The sequence below is a fragment of the Zeugodacus cucurbitae genome, chromosome 6, assembly GCF_028554725.1.
Source record: "Zeugodacus cucurbitae isolate PBARC_wt_2022May chromosome 6, idZeuCucr1.2, whole genome shotgun sequence".
NCBI classification, from domain to species: Eukaryota; Metazoa; Arthropoda; class Insecta; order Diptera; family Tephritidae; genus Zeugodacus; species Zeugodacus cucurbitae.
The window spans coordinates 61,116,775-61,130,493 of record NC_071671.1 but is presented as its reverse complement, the minus strand read 5'-3'; the positions used below and the strand labels follow the sequence as shown (position 1 = coordinate 61,130,493).

Here is a 13,719-nt window from a genome sequence, read left to right as displayed (position 1 = left end):
ATTCCCGTCCTACTTTACGGCGCAGAAGCGTGGACGATGTCAACATCCGATGAGACGGCACTAGGAGTTTTCGAGAGAAAGGTTTTGCGGAAGATTTATGGTCCCTTAAACATTGGCAACTGCGAATACCGCAGACGATGGAACGATGAGCTGTATGAGTTATTCGACGACATAGACATAGTTCAGCGAATAAAAAGACAGCGACTGCGCTGGCTAGGTCATGTTGTTCGAATGGATGAAAGTGCTCCAGCTCTGAAAGTATGCGATGCAGTACCCGCTGGTGGAAGCCGAGGAAGAGGGAGACCTCCACTCCGATGGAAGGACCAGGTGGTGAGGGACCTGGCTTCGCTTGGTATAACCAATTGGCGCCAAACTGCCAGAAGGAGGGATACGTGGCGCGCTGTTGTGGACTCGGTTATAACCGCGTAAGCGGTGTCTACGTCAGTTAAGAAGAAGAATAATATTAATACTTTCTAGAGACTGATATAAGCATTATCTCAAATAATGCTTTCGAATAAAACACTTAACATTTCGTTGAAACAAAGAATAATACTTTGCTCAGACTCTTCCTAGAGAACAAAATACCTACTTAACCTTAAATATATCCGGTTTGTAGACAATGTCAGTGAAGAAAAGTATTTCTACTTTTTTTTATTTAATAATTATACGAAGGAAGGTTCATAGCGTTACTTTTAGTTTGATAGAGTTGTCGAAGTACTGACTTCAAATGTGCAAAAATTAAAAAAAAAAGTAAACTCTCTAATTTTTAATATCTTCAATACGAAATTGACTTCGTTTTACTCTTATTTTTACCACTTACTAGTGACCTCATTTAACCCACTGTACAGAGTACACAGTGTAATTGCGATAACGAATCAATGACATTGATTTAATCGATTGCTAACCACTTCATTGCCTGCGGTTCAATGATCAGCTGAGCGCCTCAACGCCCGCACAAAATCTCTGCATGAACGAAATTTCGAAAAATGTCTAACAAATTGTTGTTAAAATTGTTAATAGTCTGCTGATGGTTTTGTCTATTCAAAACAACGCGCTTTGAACACACAACAACAAAATCAACAAATGAACAAAAAAAACCCAATGAAAAAAAAATCGAAGAAACCAACTAATGGCAGGCATTAAAGTAATAAAGTTTTAAAACAACAAAAAAAAATAAAATAAAATAAAAACACAAAAACAATAACAAAAACAACAAAAAAAAATAAAATAAAAACACAAAAACTACGACAAAAAACCTAAAAACACCGCAAAAATTACAAAAAAACTAAATTGGTGAAGGCGTAAAAAGCCGAAAAAATCAAAATATAAAAAAAAAACCGAAAGTCCTACTAAAATAGATTTTTGAAATTTACAACAAAAATTTGAAACATAACAACGCAATTACGGCATTTACACCAAAGTTCATCAATAGGGTCTTCAAAGCACTATGCTTGATTACAAACATTGTGAGGTTACATTGCCGTAAGGGAGTTAACAAATTAGATTTGGGAATATTAGGTTAGAAGCACCGAGGTCCTCATGTTCGATATATGGGGCCTTAAAAACCTATGGTCCGATTTCGGCGATTTTTAGAATTGGGCTGCCACACTATTAACATAGTATTTGTGCAAAGTTCTGCACCGATATCTTCACTAGTGCTTACTTTATATATTGTAAAGTAAACGATTCAGATTGTCTTCAAAGTACTGGTATATAGGAAGTTGGCGTGGTTGTGAAGCGATTTGGCCTATTTTTACAAGATATCATTGGGATGTAAGCAAACTATTACAAACCAAGTTTCATTGAAATCGGTCGAGTAGTTCCTGAGATATGGTTTTTGACCCATAAGTGGGCGACGCCACGTCCATTTTTCATTTTGTAAAAAAATCTGAGTGTAGCTTTCATCTGCCATTTCTTATGTGAAATTTAGTGTTTCTGACGTTTTTCGTTAATGAGTTAACCCACTTTTAGTAATTTTCAACCTAACTTTTTTATGGGAGGTGGGCGTGGTTATTATCCGATTTCTTTAATTTTTGGACTGCATTAGGAAGCGCCTAAAAAAATGACTGCAGTAAGTTTGGTTTATATAGCTCTATTGGTTTGCGAGATATGTACAAAAAACTTAGTAGGGGGCGGGCCACGCCCACTTCCCCAAAAAAATTACATCCAAATATGCCCCTTCATAGTGCGATCCTTCACACCAAATTTTATTTCTATAGCTTTATTTATGGCTTGGTTATGGCACTTTATGTGTTTTCGGTTTTCGCCATTTTGTGGGCGTGGCAGTGGTCCGATTTTGTTGATTTTCGAAAATAACCTTCCTATGGTGCCAAGAAATAAGTGTGCTAAGTTTCATCAAGATATCTTAATTTTTACTCAAGTTACAGCTTGCACAGACGGACGGACGGACGGACGGACAGACAGACATTCGGATTTGAACTCCACTCTTCACCCTGATCACTTTGGTATATATAACCCTATATCTAACTCGTTTAGTTTTGGGTGTTACAAACAAGCGTTATGTGAACAAAACTATAATACTCTCTTGAGCAACATTTGTTGCGAGAGTATAAAAACTAGACTACCGCTACCATTAATATTAGTAGATTCTTAATTATAGTCCTTGTTTACATTGCAGGTAAAAATGCTGCGTAATCATGCGACCATATAGCTATTATTGTAAATACACAAACTGGCGACCAAAACACTGACTTTTCCTGGAACTTACGTTTTTTTGCTTTTGTCAGAATGGTTTGTTATGGACATGGGTGTTTCCAAGTCATTATTTATACCTTTACTTGTTCAGTGAATACATCTTTATCTTTGTTTACTAATAAAGTGAATTAGATTATTGGTTTTTTTGTTTTAAGTTGATTCTGCTCGAAGCAACACTGAGTCAATCGTAAATCATCGGAAGGCAAAACAAAGGTATAACGAAAGGGTATTATCTTAATAAATAAATTTTAAACTAATATTTTGATTTTAATTTAAATATCAGCTTCGTTACTACAATTTTTCTTTTACGATAATTATAATCGTCTCTAAACTACTGCTACCAAATTTGAGTTCCTTCGGTCGTTAGGTTATGTTCAAAGGCTGACCCTCGCACAAGATGTCGCCTTGGATCTCACTTTAACAGCTAAAGTCGCCAGTTCGGTCGTTTGAAGAGAGTAGACCGTATTAACCAGTTTTATTATATATTTATGGTCTACCTAAGTTTCTATGAACGATATTTCCGACACGTTCCTTGGATACCTTTATAGTGCCAGCTATCTCAAAAGATCACATTTTAAAGCCATCGAAAATGATTTTGTGGGTTATTTGATGTTTTAATCCTTCCTAACAGTAGCTTGTGGATGTTCACTGGGCCCATCGACTTTGTTGATCACATAACATATACGAGATTTATTTAGCAAACCACTTACGAACAGTTCCTTCGCCTAATGCAGATTAAAATCTGGTGCATGAACTGTCGAAATCTATGGTCCTCTCAAGAACTTTTCGTCCGCAACTGCATTTACATTAGATGAACCTTATCACTCAATCTTAACCTTATCACTCAAGGTAAACGCTCCCACAGATGATGATTTCCCCACCCATACACACGTACATATATACGTCCAAAGGTTAAGTCTCACCTATACCTACAGCACATACGCATACAAACTTATAAGAACAAGAGGCTTTTACAGGTATATTTTGTATTTGGGTTGCGTAAGAGTACACCTGTATTAGTGTTTGAAAAGCTAACATTATACAAACAAATATATAGACAATCTAAGACAGGTAACCGAAAGTCATTCATAGAACAAAATATCCGTTTTACCTGGTTGCAGGACTTTTAGTATAAAAAGGCTGAAACTTTGCTCGAGATCACAGACACAGTTCAACCAACATAGAGGTGAGAACCACAACGAGAAATCGTACGCATTCTACGGCAAAAAAATAGACCACAAACCAAGTCAAAGTTTTTAACTAAAAATTTCTTGAAACAAAACAATGAGTCTCACAAACCGATTAACCAATTTGGAACTTATGATGACCGCCAACAAACATCACGAAATGTACAGCTATGAAGAGGACACGACTTTCAGACAATTACAAGAAGTTCTATGCACATTCGACGCAAATAAGACCCAGGAAAAATATCGACATGGTGCGGCAAGAAAACGTTTGGAATTCTATGATATGATGGATTGCGATAGCGAAGAGAGCTCAGCGGATTTCGAATCATCTTTTAAGCGCGTCGGTATTGCAGACGATTTCCCAACACCAGCACCAATCAACTTTGAACAGTTGAACAAACAGGAACGTGGTCTGGTAAGAAATCGTGCAACAATTTCCATGGATGATGATGATGACACCTGCTCAGCACAGTTTAAGCGAAGACGTTTTCAGTAGTGTGGAGGCGAAAATTTAATTGAATGATTTTTAGGTTAGGTTAAGTTTACTGTGTACCTTAGGTTCTCGGTTCATTAGTTATTGTAATATTTAGCGTTTTTAAACTTCAAAATTCATAACACAAATAGATGGCATCTATGCCTAATTAATTGTTAAAAAAAATTGTAAATTTTTTGAGTAATTGAAATCATTTGTAAAGACTTAAGAAAATAGTAGTAGTTATTAAATAAATAAAAAATAGTAGTAGTTATTAAATAAATAAAAAACTAAATAAATTCGAAATATAAAATAAAATTAAAATCTATTTTTTTTTAATTTTCAAAAAGTTTTGGGATTGGCGATTTCGCGTCTTGGCTCCCACGTCACTGTTGACAGTCATAACTTTGAAGTTGTAGATAATTTCGTCTACTTGGGAACCAGCATTAACAGCAATAACAATGTCAGCCTGGAAATCCAACGCAGAATCTCTCTTGCCAACAGGTGCTACTAGGCAATTGAAAAGTAAGGTCCTCTCTACAAGTCTCTCATCATTCCCGTCCTACTTTACGGCGCAGAAGCGTGGACGATGTCAACATCCGATGAGACGGCACTAGGAGTTTTCGAGAGAAAGGTTTTGCGGAAGATTTATGGTCCCTTAAACATTGGCAACTGCGAATACCGCAGACGATGGAACGATGAGCTGTATGAGTTATTCGACGACATAGACATAGTTCAGCGAATAAAAAGACAGCGACTGCGCTGGCTAGGTCATGTTGTTCGAATGGATGAAAGTGCTCCAGCTCTGAAAGTATGCGATGCAGTACCCGCTGGTGGAAGCCGAGGAAGAGGGAGACCTCCACTCCGATGGAAGGACCAGGTGGTGAGGGACCTGGCTTCGCTTGGTATAACCAATTGGCGCCAAACTGCCAGAAGGAGGGATACGTGGCGCGCTGTTGTGGACTCGGTTATAACCGCGTAAGCGGTGTCTACGTCAGTTAAGAAGAAGAATAATATTAATACTTTCTAGAGACTGATATAAGCATTATCTCAAATAATGCTTTCGAATAAAACACTTAACATTTCGTTGAAACAAAGAATAATACTTTGCTCAGACTCTTCCTAGAGAACAAAATACCTACTTAACCTTAAATATATCCGGTTTGTAGACAATGTCAGTGAAGAAAAGTATTTCTACTTTTTTTTATTTAATAATTATACGAAGGAAGGTTCATAGCGTTACTTTTAGTTTGATAGAGTTGTCGAAGTACTGACTTCAAATGTGCAAAAATTAAAAAAAAAAGTAAACTCTCTAATTTTTAATATCTTCAATACGAAATTGACTTCGTTTTACTCTTATTTTTACCACTTACTAGTGACCTCATTTAACCCACTGTACAGAGTACACAGTGTAATTGCGATAACGAATCAATGACATTGATTTAATCGATTGCTAACCACTTCATTGCCTGCGGTTCAATGATCAGCTGAGCGCCTCAACGCCCGCACAAAATCTCTGCATGAACGAAATTTCGAAAAATGTCTAACAAATTGTTGTTAAAATTGTTAATAGTCTGCTGATGGTTTTGTCTATTCAAAACAACGCGCTTTGAACACACAACAACAAAATCAACAAATGAACAAAAAAAACCCAATGAAAAAAAAATCGAAGAAACCAACTAATGGCAGGCATTAAAGTAATAAAGTTTTAAAACAACAAAAAAAAATAAAATAAAATAAAAACACAAAAACAATAACAAAAACAACAAAAAAAAATAAAATAAAAACACAAAAACTACGACAAAAAACCTAAAAACACCGCAAAAATTACAAAAAAACTAAATTGGTGAAGGCGTAAAAAGCCGAAAACATCAAAATATAAAAAAAAAACCGAAAGTCCTACTAAAATAGATTTTTGAAATTTACAACAAAAATTTGAAACATAACAACGCAATTACGGCATTTACACCAAAGTTCATCAATAGGGTCTTCAAAGCACTATGCTTGATTACAAACATTGTGAGGTTACATTGCCGTAAGGGAGTTAACAAATTAGATTTGGGAATATTAGGTTAGAAGCACCGAGGTCCTCATGTTCGATATATGGGGCCTTAAAAACCTATGGTCCGATTTCGGCGATTTTTAGAATTGGGCTGCCACACTATTAACATAGTATTTGTGCAAAGTTCTGCACCGATATCTTCACTAGTGCTTACTTTATATATTGTAAAGTAAACGATTCAGATTGTCTTCAAAGTACTGGTATATAGGAAGTTGGCGTGGTTGTGAAGCGATTTGGCCTATTTTTACAAGATATCATTGGGATGTAAGCAAACTATTACAAACCAAGTTTCATTGAAATCGGTCGAGTAGTTCCTGAGATATGGTTTTTGACCCATAAGTGGGCGACGCCACGTCCATTTTTCATTTTGTAAAAAAATCTGAGTGTAGCTTTCATCTGCCATTTCTTATGTGAAATTTAGTGTTTCTGACGTTTTTCGTTAATGAGTTAACCCACTTTTAGTAATTTTCAACCTAACTTTTGTATGGGAGGTGGGCGTGGTTATTATCCGATTTCTTTAATTTTTGGACTGCATTAGGAAGCGCCTAAAAAAATGACTGCAGTAAGTTTGGTTTATATAGCTCTATTGGTTTGCGAGATATGTACAAAAAACTTAGTAGGGGGCGGGCCACGCCCACTTCCCCAAAAAAATTACATCCAAATATGCCCCTTCATAGTGCGATCCTTCACACCAAATTTTATTTCTATAGCTTTATTTATGGCTTGGTTATGGCACTTTATGTGTTTTCGGTTTTCGCCATTTTGTGGGCGTGGCAGTGGTCCGATTTTGTTGATTTTCGAAAATAACCTTCCTATGGTGCCAAGAAATAAGTGTGCTAAGTTTCATCAAGATATCTTAATTTTTACTCAAGTTACAGCTTGCACAGACGGACGGACGGACGGACGGACAGACAGACATTCGGATTTGAACTCCACTCTTCACCCTGATCACTTTGGTATATATAACCCTATATCTAACTCGTTTAGTTTTGGGTGTTACAAACAAGCGTTATGTGAACAAAACTATAATACTCTCTTGAGCAACATTTGTTGCGAGAGTATAAAAACTAGACTACCGCTACCATTAATATTAGTAGATTCTTAATTATAGTCCTTGTTTACATTGCAGGTAAAAATGCTGCGTAATCATGCGACCATATAGCTATTATTGTAAATACACAAACTGGCGACCAAAACACTGACTTTTCCTGGAACTTACGTTTTTTTGCTTTTGTCAGAATGGTTTGTTATGGACATGGGTGTTTCCAAGTCATTATTTATACCTTTACTTGTTCAGTGAATACATCTTTATCTTTGTTTACTAATAAAGTGAATTAGATTATTGGTTTTTTTGTTTTAAGTTGATTCTGCTCGAAGCAACACTGAGTCAATCGTAAATCATCGGAAGGCAAAACAAAGGTATAACGAAAGGGTATTATCTTAATAAATAAATTTTAAACTAATATTTTGATTTTAATTTAAATATCAGCTTCGTTACTACAATTTTTCTTTTACGATAATTATAATCGTCTCTAAACTACTGCTACCAAATTTGAGTTCCTTCGGTCGTTAGGTTATGTTCAAAGGCTGACCCTCGCACAAGATGTCGCCTTGGATCTCACTTTAACAGCTAAAGTCGCCAGTTCGGTCGTTTGAAGAGAGTAGACCGTATTAACCAGTTTTATTATATATTTATGGTCTACCTAAGTTTCTATGAACGATATTTCCGACACGTTCCTTGGATACCTTTATAGTGCCAGCTATCTCAAAAGATCACATTTTAAAGCCATCGAAAATGATTTTGTGGGTTATTTGATGTTTTAGTCCTTCCTAACAGTAGCTTGTGGATGTTCACTGGGCTCATCGACTTTATTGATCACATAACATATACGAGATTTATTTAGCAAACCACTTACGAACAGTTCCTTCGCCTAATGCAGATTAAAATCTGGTGCATGAACTGTCGAAATCTATGGTCCTCTCAAGAACTTTTCGTCCGCAACTGCATTTACATTAGATGAACCTTATCACTCAATCTTAACCTTATCACTCAAGGTAAACGCTCCCACAGATGATGATTTCCCCACCCATACACACGTACATATATACGTCCAAAGGTTAAGTCTCACCTATACCTACAGCACATACACATACAAACTTATAAGAACAAGAGTCTTTTACAGGTATATTTTGTATTTGGGTTGCGTAAGAGTACACCTGTATTAGTGTTTGAAAAGCTAACATTATACAAACAAATATATAGACAATCTAAGACAGGTAACCGAAAGTCATTCATAGAACAAAATATCCGTTTTACCTGGTTGCAGGACTTTTAGTATAAAAAGGCTGAAACTTTGCTCGAGATCACAGACACAGTTCAACCAACATAGAGGTGAGAACCACAACGAGAAATCGTACGCATTCTACGGCAAAAAAATAGACCACAAACCAAGTCAAAGTTTTTAACTAAAAATTTCTTGAAACAAAACAATGAGTCTCACAAACCGATTAACCAATTTGGAACTTATGATGACCGCCAACAAACATCACGAAATGTACAGCTATGAAGAGGACACGACTTTCAGACAATTACAAGAAGTTCTATGCACATTCGACGCAAATAAGACCCAGGAAAAATATCGACATGGTGCGGCAAGAAAACGTTTGGAATTCTATGATATGATGGATTGCGACAGCGAGGATAGCCCAGCTGATTTCGAATCGTCTTTTAAGCGCGTAGGTATTGCGGACGATTTCCAAACACCAGCACCAATCAACTTTGAACAGTTGAACAAGCAGGAACGTGGTCTGGTAAGAAATCATGCAACAATTTCCATGGATGATGATGATGATGACACCTGCTCATCACAGTTTAAGCGAAGACGTTTTCAGTAGTGTGGAGGCGAAAATTTAATTGAAAGATTTTTAGGTTAGGTTAGGTTTACTGTGTACCTTAGGTTCTCGGTTCATTAGTTGTTGTAATATTTAGCGTTTTTAAACTTCAAAATTCATAACACAAATAGGTGGCATCTATGCCTAATTAATTGTTAAAAAAAATTGTAAATTTTTTTGAGTAATTGAAATCATTTGTAAAGACTTAAGAAAATAGTAGTAGTTATTAAATAAATAAAAAATAGTAGTAGTTATTAAATAAATAAAAAACTAAATAAATTCGAAATATAAAATAACATTAAAATCTATTTTTTTTTAATTTTCAAACAGTTTTGGGATTGGCGATTTCGCGTCTTGGCTCCCACGTCACTGTTGACAGTCATAACTTTGAAGTTGTAGATAATTTCGTCTACCTGGGAACCAGCATTAACAGCAATAACAATGTCAGCCTGGAAATCCAACGCAGAATCTCTCTTGCCAACAGGTGCTACTAGGCAATTGAAAAGTAAGGTCCTCTCTACAAGTCTCTCATCATTCCCGTCCTACTTTACGGTGCAGAAGCGTGGACGATGTCAACATCCGATGAGACGGCACTAGGAGTTTTCGAGAGAAAGGTTTTGCGGAAGATTTATGGTCCCTTAAACATTGGCAACGGCGAATACCGCAGACGATGGAACGATGAGCTGTATGTGTTATTCGACTACATAGACATAGTCTAGCGAATAAAAAGACAGCGACTGCGCTGGCTAGGTCATGTTGTTCGAATGGATGAAAGTGCTCCAGCTCTGAAAGTATGCGATGCAGTACCCGCTGGTGGAAGCCGAGGAAGAGGGAGACCTCCACTCCGATGGAAGGACCAGGTGGTGAGGGACCTGGCTTCGCTTGGTATAACCAATTGGCGCCAAACTGCCAGAAGGAGGGATACGTGGCGCGCTGTTGTGGACTCGGTTATAACCGCGTAAGCGGTGTCTACGTCAGTTAAGAAGAAGAAGAATATTAATACTTTCTAGAGACTGATATAAGCATTATCTCAAATAATGCTTTCGAATAAAACACTTAACATTTCGTTGAAACAAAGAATAATACTTTGCTCAGACTCTTCCTAGAGAACAAAATACCTACTTAACCTTAAATATATCCGGTTTGTAGACAATGTCAGTGAAGAAAAGTATTTCTACTTTTTTTTTATTTAATAATTATACGAAGGAAGGTTCATAGCGTTACTTTTAGTTTGATAGAGTTGTCGAAGTACTGACTTCAAATGTGCAAAAATTAAAAAAAAAAGTAAACTCTCTAATTTTTAATATCTTCAATACGAAATTGACTTCGTTTTACTCTTATTTTTACCACTTACTAGTGACCTCATTTAACCCACTGTACAGAGTACACAGTGTAATTGCGATAACGAATCAATGACATTGATTTAATCGATTGCTAACCACTTCATTGCCTGCGGTTCAATGATCAGCTGAGCGCCTCAACGCCCGCACAAAATCTCTGCATGAACGAAATTTCGAAAAATGTCTAACAAATTGTTGTTAAAATGGTTAATAGTCTGCTGATGGTTTTGTCTATTCAAAACAACGCGCTTTGAACACACAACAACAAAATCAACAAATGAACAAAAAAAAACCCAATGAAAGAAAAATCGAAGAAACCAACTAATGGCAGGCATTAAAGTAATAAAGTTTTAAAACAACAAAAAAAATAAAAAACCCCAAAACAACAAAAATTACCACAAAAAACTAAATTAGTGAAGGTGTAAAAAGCCAAAAAAAAAAATAATAATAATATGGAAGCGTTCAGAAAATTGAAAAGACCGAAGGTCCTACTAAAATAGATTTTTGAAATATACAACAAAAATTTGAAAGATAACAACGCAATTACGGCATTTACACAAATTGCCAAATAATGGCAAATTGTTGTTGTACTACTCTTTGAAAGCTCATCAATAGGGTCTTCAAAGCACTATGCTTGATTACAAACATTGTGAGGTTACATTGCCATAAGGGAGTTAACAAATTAGATTTGGGAGAAACTTATTAAGTTGTTTAAGGTAATTATCACTTACTTGAAGATCCAGAAATGAGGCTGCGCCGAGCCGAAGTTCCATTCTAGCGCCACTAAACTGCCATTGTTGCAAAAGCGTTGCTTTTTGTTGTTGTTCATTGTGGGCGGTGAAGCATTATTGTTACGTAGTATGTCTGTCTATATGAACACAACGTAATCAGCGTTTATAACATAGCATTTACGATCGCTTTATTGATTGGACCTTGTGCGTTGCAGACGAAAAAAAAAATTGAGAAAGAAAGAAGAAACTGCATTTAACGCCGCTGAAACCTGCAATGAGACGGCAAAAAAAAAAACATATTTTAATAATGAGTACCTTTATGTTTATGATTGCGCTGGTTTTATGATTTTAAGTGGTTATTGATGGTCGGTATTTGTTTTGAAAAATTACCGTTGATAGCTGATGTTTATGTGTGCTACAGCCAGCAGATGAGGCCGATTCAAGGTTAGCCTTTAGCCACAGTTGCTCGAATAATCTTTATCTTTTTGGTTATATGGATATATGTATATACTTGTATATGTATTCAATGTACATATAAATACTTTAAGTCAGATCTGGTAACCAATAAATCATCTTTTGTCTTAAATTAGGATGTCAAAAGTAGTAAGTGAAATAATCATGAATCCGCTAATAACCACGCCCACAAGGTTCGAGGATGTCATAAGAAATATATAGCAAAAGATCTAGTAGCCGAGTGAGTCGAATGTGTGACTGTTACAGAGAAGGTCGAGCTTTCAAATATTAGACAGATGACACTGCAATCGAGTTATCTGCAATCGTCGCCCCTCTTTTATTAGGTATTACAATTCGACAAATCCACTACAAATCTGCATAGATTTTTCACTTCCATATCCGCTGCTTCGCGGAATTCTCTTTCTTAATCTCAGAAATACGGGACATTCCAAAAGAAAGTGATAAGATGAGTTCACATCGTCCTCCTCAAGTCAGTTTCTACAGCTAGAATACGATAGATAAGATTTTAATCCTTACTGTGTGGGTTTCGATGGGACAATGTCCTGTTAGAACCCTTACAACTAAGGTGAACTTTACTTAGGGCGAAGAACTCAATCGTCTCCAGCGATTCACCCTTGGCCAGAAGGATCTGGCGACTGCGCAAGTGCTGGTGACTGATCAGAAAGCTTATCAGCTTTATAATTTCTCGCGATCCCGCTGTGTCCAGGAATCCAGACCAGTCTAATCGAAAAGTAGAACGATGCCACTGATAGTGAAGATATGCATTCATTAACCACCCTTGAGCGCGTAGTCAGCGAACTCAAGGCTCTACTATCAGAGTGGAACGCCACCTTTCTAAAAGTTGCTGCGTTCCGAAGCAATAAATCCGCCACTGCTTTAATAACAGCCACTTCCGCTTTAAAAACGCTGCAATGGTCGGGAAGCCTGAAACTAAGGTTAAGGCGAAGATCCCGACTGAAAACACCCTATCTATTTTCCCGCTATCTTCGGAAAATATAAATATGATATTTCAAAATTCGGCTGGCTGGATCTGAGTGGAGTTAAATTATTTGATATCAAAGACCACGAACGATCCCAACTGAGAATAGGTCTATTGTGATACCATGAACTTCTAAGTATGGATCTATAATGAATCGACGAACCACTTTGAGCTTAACACAAATTTGTTGAGGCAGCTAATATCAAATCTTATCTATTTGCTGAAGATATGAATACGGAGATTTTTGAACCTCAGTTTTCGTCTTCTAGGCAGTGGAAAAAATAGTGCTGAGATGCTACTCTCCTGCACGCCTTTTGGGCAGTGTTTTGATATTAAACGTCTAATGATTGATCTTGAGGGAGATAGCAGAGGAAATAAAAATTCAAAATTTTATAAGAAGTATATGACATAAATGCAGAGATGGCATTTCTTAGGGTCACTTCAATAGGCTTTGTATTGCTTGGTCTTAATTTAGATAAACTTATAGCCAACAATCAGAGAACCTCAAAAAAACATATATTCATTCATATAATAAAACTGCGGATGGATCAAATTAATAAAATTGTCACACCAAACGGCGGAATATTCGTTTGTAAAGATTTTTTGTGACTAGTTTTTGATAGTTCTGTTTAAAATTACCGCTAATTCAGAGATCAACATGAAAACAATAATATATTCAGATTGTCTTTAGGAAATATATGAATAGATAACAGGATCAAATGAACCGATGAAAAGTGAACAGGGACAGGATCAATGTATGGCACAATACTAAAATAACTTCTCCAAACAGACGATCTACATTTACCAAAACGAAATTTCTTCAATATTAAAAGCAGACACCAGAAATAAGAGTACAATTAATGC

At 36.4% G+C, this 13,719-nt stretch overlaps 1 protein-coding gene across 2 annotated transcripts in view; it reads right to left on the bottom strand.

The window, feature by feature from the left end:
- The window catches only part of LOC105218825 (TBC1 domain family member 31), a 192,105-nt gene that overhangs the window by 143,192 nt on the left and 35,194 nt on the right, over positions 1-13,719 (bottom strand). Inside the window, exon 8 of one of the 2 annotated variants that reach the window (XR_008471878.1) lies at positions 11,403-11,671. The gene's annotated coding sequence lies outside the window, so the exon portion shown is untranslated. Of the gene's footprint in view, positions 1-11,351; positions 11,672-13,719 lie in introns of those variants that run through there. The other variant, XM_029044608.2, reaches the window with a different exon arrangement.